The sequence below is a fragment of the Octodon degus genome, unplaced genomic scaffold (genome assembly GCF_000260255.1).
Source record: "Octodon degus isolate 3935 unplaced genomic scaffold, OctDeg1.0 scaffold00160, whole genome shotgun sequence".
Lineage (NCBI taxonomy): Eukaryota > Metazoa > Chordata > Mammalia > Rodentia > Octodontidae > Octodon > Octodon degus.
The window spans coordinates 4,773,602-4,783,243 of record NW_004524736.1 but is presented as its reverse complement, the minus strand read 5'-3'; the positions used below and the strand labels follow the sequence as shown (position 1 = coordinate 4,783,243).

The following is a 9,642-nucleotide window of genomic DNA, read 5'->3' as shown; positions in this document are numbered from 1 at the left end:
AATAAACAAACCTCCTTTCTTCTTTAACTTTGAGTGTCAGGTATTTTGTCCCAGCAGTTGGACAATAACTAAGACATTTTGTACTAGGAGGGGACCATTGTTGTCAAATTACCTGACCATGTGGCTCAGAAGTTTTAGGAAGTGACTTGCAGGAGAAGTTTGGAAAGATTTGGAAATTCCAGGTGAAGAAGCAGCCCTAGCATGTTGTAAGCTGAGCTTGATGGGAGATTCTGGTCAGGGTTCAGAAGCCCAGCATGCTGATAGAAATGCAGGTGGGAAATATGAGCTCAAGAGGTTTTGGCTGGGGACAAGGATTGCATTGGTATTTGAACTCCAGGTCATGTGTGCTATTCTCCGGCATAAACGTTATCTGCATTTTGCTTGGGTCCAGAGACTTTGCAGAAAATCAGCATTAAAGGAAACAGACTAATTGATCTACCAAAAAGAAATTTCAAGTCAGTCTGATGCTGAGGTGGTGGCAATGGATACAGTTGGAAGTGTTTAGACACCTATCCCTTGAGAATCAAATGCAAATGGCCCAGGATCATGACCTAAAAAAGTTGCGAGTTTGGCTGGAAAAGAAGCTACAGTGTTCCAGTAAAGTTGAACTCTGCAAAGATGAAATAGAGGAAAACATAGTTGCTGAAGAGATTAGCATTTTAAAATCCCAAATACTTTGAAATAGGACAATGGAAAAAAATGCCCTGCTGGGGATGGTGGCACATATCTATAATCCCAGCACTTGGGAGGCTAAAGCAGAAGGATCACTGTGCATTTGAGGCCAGCCTGGTATATATTGTGAATTCAAGACCAACCTGAACTACATAACAAGATGGTCTCAAATTAAAATAAAAAAAGAAAATGAAAATGAAAAAGTGACCCGAGGGCATCACTAAAACCAGCATGACTCTACCCTTTGAAGTCTCAAAAGTGCAAAAGTTAAAGAATTTGTTTTGAGAAGAGAATTTTCCTCTGGACTGGGTTCATAATGCTCAGCCATCTAGGCACTCGACCCCTACAGCCAAGAGAGAAGGAAGCCTAGTTACTGCTCAAGTTGGCAGCAAATCTTGGAATTGTGCACATGGTGCTGGGTTTAGGTGCAGGCAGAATATGAGATTTGTGGGGTCAGAAAAGCTTCCATCTAGATTTCAGAAGGCCTCCTGGAAGGCCAAACCCAAGCAGAGTGTCTGACAGGGCCGTGTGTGCAGGTGTATCAAGCTGGAGGTGCAATGGAGACCCCAGAAGGTTGGAGAAGCCAGGAACATAGATTGTCTGTGGAAAACTGCAAGGAGTGAGCACCTCTGGCTCAAGGGAGAAGCCATGAGATCTACAAACATCGGCAGTGCTGTAGGGCAGAGTCATCTAAACCCTTTGAAGTTCACTTTGTACCCCAGAGTGCTGGGGATGGGCCGGCGAGATAACTCAGCATACTAAGGCACGTGCTTAGGCAAGCTCAGGGATGGGAGTTCAATCCCTGGCACCACATGCCGTGCCTCAGCATGGTGATGCATGTCTGTAATCCCAGCGCTGGGGAGGCTGAAAAGAGGAGGATCACTACGAGTCTGAGCTGCATACTGAGACCCTGAATCAAATACTTAAGTTTAAAAAAAAAAAAAAAAAAGTGCTGGGGATGTTGGATATGAAACTATGGGATTTAATGTTTGCCCTACTGGACTTTGGTCTTACTTTATTTCCATCCTATTCCTTTCTCACCCTCTATTTGTAGCTTTTGGAATGGGAGTGTTTATCTTGTGCCATTGTATGTTAGAAGTGCCTAACTTGCTTTTCACTTTTATGGGAGCTTGAAGCTAAGAATTTGCCTTAAATCTCAGAGGAGGATTTGTACTTGGACATTTCAGTAATACTAAAAATGTTAGGACTTCGGTAACTCTTGCAGATGGACTACATGCATTTTAGATAAGGGATGCACATGAGTCTTTGGGGGGCCAGAGGTGAATAATGTAGCTTAATATGCAAATGTTTCCCCCAAAACTTCATGCACTTATGTATGGGGGGTGGCTAGATTATGAGTGTAAGATACTGGATTAGACCAGTAATTGGTTCACCATACTGCTGGGTGTGGATAATGGATTTATTGAAGATGGAAGAGCCATTCTGGGTGTGGGCGGCACCAACCAATGGGCTTGCAGCCTGGATGGAATAAAAAGGGAATGAAGCAAATCTTACTGCTTCCTACCTGCCATGCCGTAAACTATTCCTCCTCTGCCAGGCCTTGCAGACAAATGACTAAAGGCTGAAATAGCTACAGGCTGTAAACTAAAATAAACCTTTCCTCTTTTAACTTGTGGGTGTAGGGCATTTTGTCCCAGCCACAGGAAAATAACAGTTGTTTACCTAGTTCACATTCCTACCAATGACACAGAAGGGTTCCTTTTCCCCTTCCAGTAGTGCTACTGATCCATAAAGGAGGTTTATTTTCATGTTAGAAGTGTCTAACTTGAAAGTGTCTAACTTGTTCCCAGGCTGGGAGGCAACTTCCAAGTGCTTAAAAAGCTGCCTAAACCTGGCCTGGTGGTGCGCACCTGTAATTCTAGCACTTGGGAGACTGAGGCAGTAGGATCACTGCGAGTCTGAGCCCAGCCTAGGCTACAAAGTGAATTCTAGGTTAGCCTACACTACATAGTGAGACCCTATCTCAATAAGTAAGTAAGTAAATCTGCCTAGTGTCTGGAGGGGAAGGATCAAGTGGCAGCAGCCCTGGTACCAGCGATAGAGGAGTCCCTCAAAGAATGATGGACTGGAGTCTCTTGGTTGTGACTGGGGATGAATCTTTCAAAGAGATACTCACCCAGTTCAGCCTGTGAAGATTAGTCAGATGGTTGCCCATGGGTGGGAACATCTTTGGGTTATAGTTAGGGTCCAGACTCAAGCGGTTGTAAACAGTGCTTTTAATGCTCTAGGTGACATGAAGAAATCCACCATCTGATGCTGGCTACTTCTTTATTTTCTAGCATTGTGGGCCTCACCCCCTAGAATCCAGTTAGTGGCCTCTATCCCTGGAAACTCTAAACACCTCTCACCAATGAAAAAAGCCCAAACTTCTCCAGTGGTGCAATTCTGGGTCACTAAGACTCAACAACTCAGACTTGTAGATGTAGACAAAGTCAGTGACCTGCTCAAACATCTCAGTCTCTAGACAAAAACTGAGCTTAGAGAAGGACTGGAGAGGGTTGCTACAAAGCTATCTAATGTGGTCAAAGAGATACAGGGAACTATAAAACAGATTAGAACAAGAACAGAGAGGAAGAGGAAAGCAACAATTTCAAAAACAAAGGACAGGGCCCGGGAGATGGCTCAGCAGAATAAGCGCTTCCCTGGCAAGCGCAAGGGCCTGAGTTCGATCCCTGGTTCCAAAAAAAAAAAAAAAAACAAAGGACACTGGGTTTTGTGGTAGTGCCTATGATTCCAGCTACTCACTCAGGAGGTTGAAGCAGGAGGATCTCAAATTCAAGGCCAGCCTGGTCAACTTAGTAAGATGCTGTCTCAAAAACAAAAGGACTAAGTACGTCATTCAGTGGCAGACAGTTTGCCTTACCTATGTGTCAATCCCCTGTACTACAAAAACAAGTAAACCAAAGCAACAACTAAAAACTATAATGAAAGGACAGACCCGAGCACAGAGTTTAGTGGAGTAGATGAGAAATGTATGCCTGATTTCCAAGGAGGAAAGAGGCCTGAGCTACATCTGGATTACAAATAAAGTTAAGAAACAGGCCCATCTGGTTTCCTGGCTCCCAGGGATTTGGTTGCTGCTAGAAGCAGAACTGCTAATCCAGTACACAGAGAGCTTCTGTAAGAAGGAAGGAAGGAAATGTGACATTCTAGAAGTGTCCAGGGAAATGGTTATGTATTTTAATTTCCACATTTTCTTGTTTCCTTATTTTCAATTTACGGGGAGCCACAGAAAACAGAAGTGGCTTTGGCAGGGAGGAGATGCTATGATTCCTACCTAGTGCAATACAGCAATTCTCCTGTTTCCCTGGCTCTGTCCAGTGCATGTGAGAGTGGGTGTGTGTGTTCACACCTGTGCACAGCATCTGAGTCTGATGGCTGCCTCAGGGTTGTGGGATCCTGAGCCAGCCTGGGGGCTCAGGGTGCCTCTTTGGGGGCCAGGAGGAGAGCCAGCCTGGATTCTCCTGCCCCTTGAAGCCTGAGCTGGGCACTCAGCAGCAACATGGTGGCTACAGGGAGAGGTCTGGCAGGCTCTGGGCACAGTGCTGCAGAAGTCCAAGTTCTGCACCTGGAAGGCACTCCAGGATACTCTTTGGCCTGGGTCTGCCCTTGAAGGTTCTCCAAGTGCATGCTTTGAGCACTGGCAGGGTCACTGATTGGTAGCTCATCTGTCATCCCCAGCTCTCCCTGCAGTGGCTGTAGCTCATGATGCCCCTCCCCCACTCCCAGGCCTTGAAGACTCTCCAGGAGCCAGTGTGGTAGACGGAGAAGTTGAGGTTGATGTTGATGTGGTAGGTGCCCTACACTCCCACAGGTTGCATTTCTGGCCCAGTTCCACCATGCCAAGAAACCACATGAGCTACTCTGGAAGAGCAGCCACCTTACAGTGCTGCTGGCTGCAGATTCCCACAGATGAGTACACTTGTGGCCTGCCACGAGGCCCTGTGCCTGAACCATGGAGATTTTCTTGGTCAAGATCTGTTGTGCTACCACATGGCCCTGGGTGATGTTCTGCCAGCTGAGGGCTCAGGGTACAAACCTGGAACTTCTTCACCACTTCTTTCTTGTCCTTCTGGGTCATGTGGGTGCTCTGACTGCTGTTCCTGGCCCCAATTAGCACCTGGATTCTGCTGGAGGTGATGGCACTGGCCTGTAATCCTAGCCCTCAGGAGGCTGAGGAAGGAGGATTGCTGTGAGTCTGAGGCTAGTCTGTATTACAAAGTGAGTTATTGTTCAAAAAACAAAAACAAAAACAAAAACAAACAAACAAAAAAAACAACTGTTGGTTCAACTCTGGCTTCTCCAAGGCAATGTGGACTTGCTTAACCCATTCAAATGGATCCTAACTGTGCCTATGGCAGAAATCATGCCATTTTCAGGGCTTGGGACCTTGGTTTTGCAGCTGGGGGTTCTTAGGTGGCTTGATGTGCCACTCATCTAAGCTGGCACAGAGCTGCAGGAGGTGATTGATAGCCCCATGGAGAGCGGAGCCCCCACTGGGGCGGAGGGAGGCTGAGACTCCTAACCAGGGGGAGGAGCTGCATGCTTTGCAGTTTCCGTTCCAGGTATGGGCTCAGGATGACACTGTAGATAGTATCCCTATGTGTGGTGACCAAAAACAAAAAACAAAAAACAAAAAAACCCAAAAGGACTGCTTCATGAATTTACATGCCATCCCTGCACATGGGCTGTGCTAATCTTCTCTGAGCTATTCCACTTTTAGTATGTATTGGCAAAGTACTAAGTACTTTCTTAAAAAAAGTAAAAGCTTAAGAGATAAGATTTGGTTGTCTCCTGTGAAAAACACATCAGACTCTTGGAGGAATTTGAACAGTGGATGTTGAATGATAAAACAGTACCCAAAAAAGAGGTCCAGCTTCCCAGGGAGGCCTCTGGAGAGGGGTGGTCAGGCCTCAGCTGTGTGTGCTGGTGTCAGCAAGGGGCTCACACCCCAGCAGAAACTGCCACCTGGGCGATGGTGGGGAATCTTAGGACACAGATGTGCAACCTCTGCCCAGGCTGCACCTGCTGAAGGCCGGACACCCAAGGCACACCCTGGGGTGCCCTGGCCAGAGGCCATCATGCCACCACCAGTTGGACTTGGGGAATCTCAAGCTGCCCACAGCTCATGCCCATGGGGCTCACTAACCACCATCACAGCCCCTTCTGGGCTTTGCTTCTCACATCTGTGAAGTAGTTAACAACACTATCGGAGACAATCCTGAGCATCTTGTTATGCTGTGAATGTGAAGGCACTAGCTGAGAGGATACTTTGAAAATGCTGAGCACTTACGAATGGAATGTCCTGAGTATGTGTGGGTCAGGCTGCTGGCTACCACATTCTTCCTGCTGCTAGATCAGGTCCTTGATGAGAGTGAGGGAAGGGACAGATGCAACAGATTCTTTTCCTTCTTTGTCCAGGGTAATGTGCTTAATTTGAGGCATTAGAGGTTATTATACTCAACTTAAAATAAACCATATGCAAATATATATATTTTGCATATCATAGATACATAGTGTGTTTCTTGTTATTTTGGTGTGTATGTATGTATGTATGTAGTACAGGGTCTCACTACGCAGCTCAGACTTGTAGTGATCCTCCTGTTTTCAGCCTCCCCAGCGCTGAGATTATAGGCGTGTGTGACCACGCCTGGACTCAGTGGCTAGCTCAGCATGCGTTGGGGTAGGGCTGGTGCAGCATGCAGTAGGGGGATCAAATCCTGGTCGCTGTACTTGCTTAAGTAGGTGTTTAGTCCACTAAGCTATCTCACCGGCCCTTACTTTGGCAATTATTAGGATGGCAAAACAGTATTTTGTATCAGCATATTTGAAAATGTTAGTGATTTTTTTCAGGGTTTTTTTGTTTTGTTTTGGACAGAGGGTCTCTCTGTGTAGTATAGGCTGGCCATGAACTTTCAGTGATCCTCTTGCCTCAGCCTCCCAAGTGCTGGAATTATAGTAACGCACCACCATATCTGCCTTTTTGAGGTAAGTGCAGACCTGCAGTGTTATTCAAGCTGGCCTTGAACTCACAATCCTCCCTGTGTAATTAAAAGGCCTCATTGAGTTTTCTGGCTAATCCTGACTAGAGTTAAAAAGCTTCATTGGAGAAAGTAATTAGCACAAGAGGAGGGGCAAGGTACCTCAGGCCAAGGTAGCTGCCCCTCACCCACCTCCAACAACATGCGAAGGAGACAACCAGTGGCTGTCTGAGGCCAGTCTAGGCCATAGAGCAAGACCCTGTCTCCAAAAAAAAAAAGTAACAGACTATTAGATTTTTTAAAAAGTTCAGCAAGCAAACTGACTTACCACAATCACACAGAGGCCCAAAGCAGACAGAAATTCAGTGACTGAAAGCCAGGTGGTTTCTTCTAGCACAGCATGCAGCAGGAGCACCACCTGGCAGTGCCAGGTACCAGCTACCCTATCCCCAGGGAGCACCCGGGGCTGAAAGGAGGCCATGCTTACAATGGGTTGCACTGTAGCTGGCAGCCCATGGCTAAGGATTCAGTGACTTTTACAGTGGTGACCAAGCCAGTCCTCTCCTGGCAGAATAAGAAGTCCTAAGGTAATCGTGTTGTGTTCACCCCAATCTCCTTACCTGGCTGTGTGGCTGCCTATCGACACAGCCAAGAGTCAGAGGACAGTGACGCCTTGACATCTGGCACAAGTATGGATGCTCAAAGCCTGTTACAGGCTTTCTCACCAGCTGGAAGTCAGACTGCAGTGGGCGTCTGCCAAGCTGGACACCCATTTTTCTATTTGCTCTCGTAACCCCTTCCCTCCTGGCTTCCTTTGGGGAAGCTCCCCAAACTGCCACAGCATTTGCAAAGAGGTCAGCTCTCCTAAAGCCCCAGAGCTTTCCTGGGCTCAGTGCATTCCAGTTGCCTTTTCAGTTCCATGATCCTGGTTTAAGTTAACGTCAGTTTTTCCTACCAGCAACCAGAGAACTCTGCTTGATATAAAATGGTATTGTTCTCGAAGAGTTCTACTGTTCTAGTTACTTTTCTGTCATTGCTGAGATAAAATGCTCAACACCCAATGTTAAAGGAAGAGTTTGTAGAGGTTTTGGTCCATAACTAGCAGACTCCAAAACAAGATGATGTGATAGATGGACAACAGTTCGTGGCCGTGGAAGACAGCTGTCTTAGTTACTTTTTGCTTCTTGCTGGGACAAATACCCGACACACAAAATGAAGGAAGGAAAGGTTTATTTAGCTCACAGTTACTGGAGGGTTCAGTCCATACTCCGCTGGCTCCAAGGCAAACGACAGCAGTTCATGCGGCAGAAAACAATGAAGAGCAGAGGAGGAGCAGCAGCTGCGGCGTCCATCAAGCCTCTCTCTTCCTTCTACGCTGACTGCGAAGATCGGCGCTCCACAGTGAAGATCAGAGCTCCTCCAAAGTGGCGAGGCTGCCAAGATCAAGCTCTTCCAAAGACTGAGACTTCTCCAGGGAAGTGGGGAAGGGAGGGTGGCAGGAGGCAGGAAGTCGGGGAGGGCGACAGGAAGCCTTTCTCTATTCCTGGGCCCTGCCCACCTGCAGGGCGAGGCTCCCACGCTGCAGGAGCTGATTCAGCCAAGTTGACACAGTGTATCAACTAACACAACAGCAAACACAAAAGGGGCAAAACAAGACTCTTTCTGCCCTTCGGTCTTGTCTGAAGGTTTCTTGCACTAGGGCAGGTGTAGCGCTCACACCGCTAATCCCCCCAATGGACAATGAGCCAATCACAAACTATAGATTCAGCTCCCCCAAAAGCCCACCCCTTTTGAGTGCATGAGGCTTTGGGGTGGAGGTGGAGGCTTTCAGACAGGAACCATAACATGCCAGGAGAGAGGCATGTAAAGAAATAACTGCAATAGAGTGAGAAATGTGAGCATACATGGCACACACAGGGTGCACTAATAGCGTAGAAAAGTGTTGTCAATAAGGACAAGTATCTTGAAGGCGATAGGTAGGAAAGGCAAGGGAAGTTGTCCTCACTTGAATGAAAGTATGTGCAAATCCTTGCAGTATATAAAAATATCATGCATTTAGGAAACTATAAGAAATCTGGCAGGTCGGAGTAAAACTTAATGGGAGCAGTGGTCAGGGGACAGCTGGAGTGACTGGCAGGGTCCTGGTCATTTCACGTGGAAGTTCAATGCTATCATGGGGAGCACTGGTCCGATGTATGCTTCAGAAAGGTTGCTCTGGGAGAGGTCTGGAAGGGGAATGGAAGGGAAAGGATTGGAGGATCCCCAAGATGTGGGCTTTAGGGTTAGACTGGATTCAAGTCCTGGCCCTGTTACTCATTGCATGTGTGGTCACTTCTTGAACCCCTCTGAGACTTAGCTTGTCACCTGTAAAGTGTGATAATGAGTAATTCCCATGTGTGATGGGGTGGCATTAGTGATCTTTGTCTAGACTTAGCTAGACTTAGCCGTGTTTGGCATATAGTAAGTTTCCAAGGATGTTTGCTATTGTTTTGGTTATGGTGGAGTCTAGGATTGTGTTGATCACAATAGTCTAGAGACTGAAACTCGGGCAACAGAAGTGGGGACGGAGATCATTTAACTGACTGCAAACACACCACAGTCAGATAATCACATGGCATGTCACACATGTAAGGATAATTTTCAGAGTTAAATGAGTATATATGATGATGCAGGGCAGGAATAAACTGGACAGTATGCTCACCCTTTACATTGTTCTCTTCTAAGTTCAGCTTCTAGGGTTCCTCACTAGCACCGGCAATATTCAGCTTATTTAATTTTAACATGTAAAAAAGAATTTAGGAACTGGGTATAGTGGCACATGCCTGTAATCCCAGTATTTGGGAGGCTGAGGTTGGAGAATTGCCATGAGTTTGAGGCCAGCCTGGGCTGCATAGGAGTTCAAAGCCAGCCTCAGTTACATAGCAAGACCCCAGAGAGAGAGAGAGAGAGAGAGAGAGAGAGAGAGAGA

General features: G+C 46.8%; 1 pseudogene; it reads right to left on the bottom strand.

Moving 5' to 3' along the window:
- Positions 1-5,337: 5,337 nt before the first annotated feature.
- Positions 5,338-5,438, bottom strand: LOC111813037 (annotated as a pseudogene).
- Between the last annotated feature and the right edge of the window lie 4,204 nt (positions 5,439-9,642).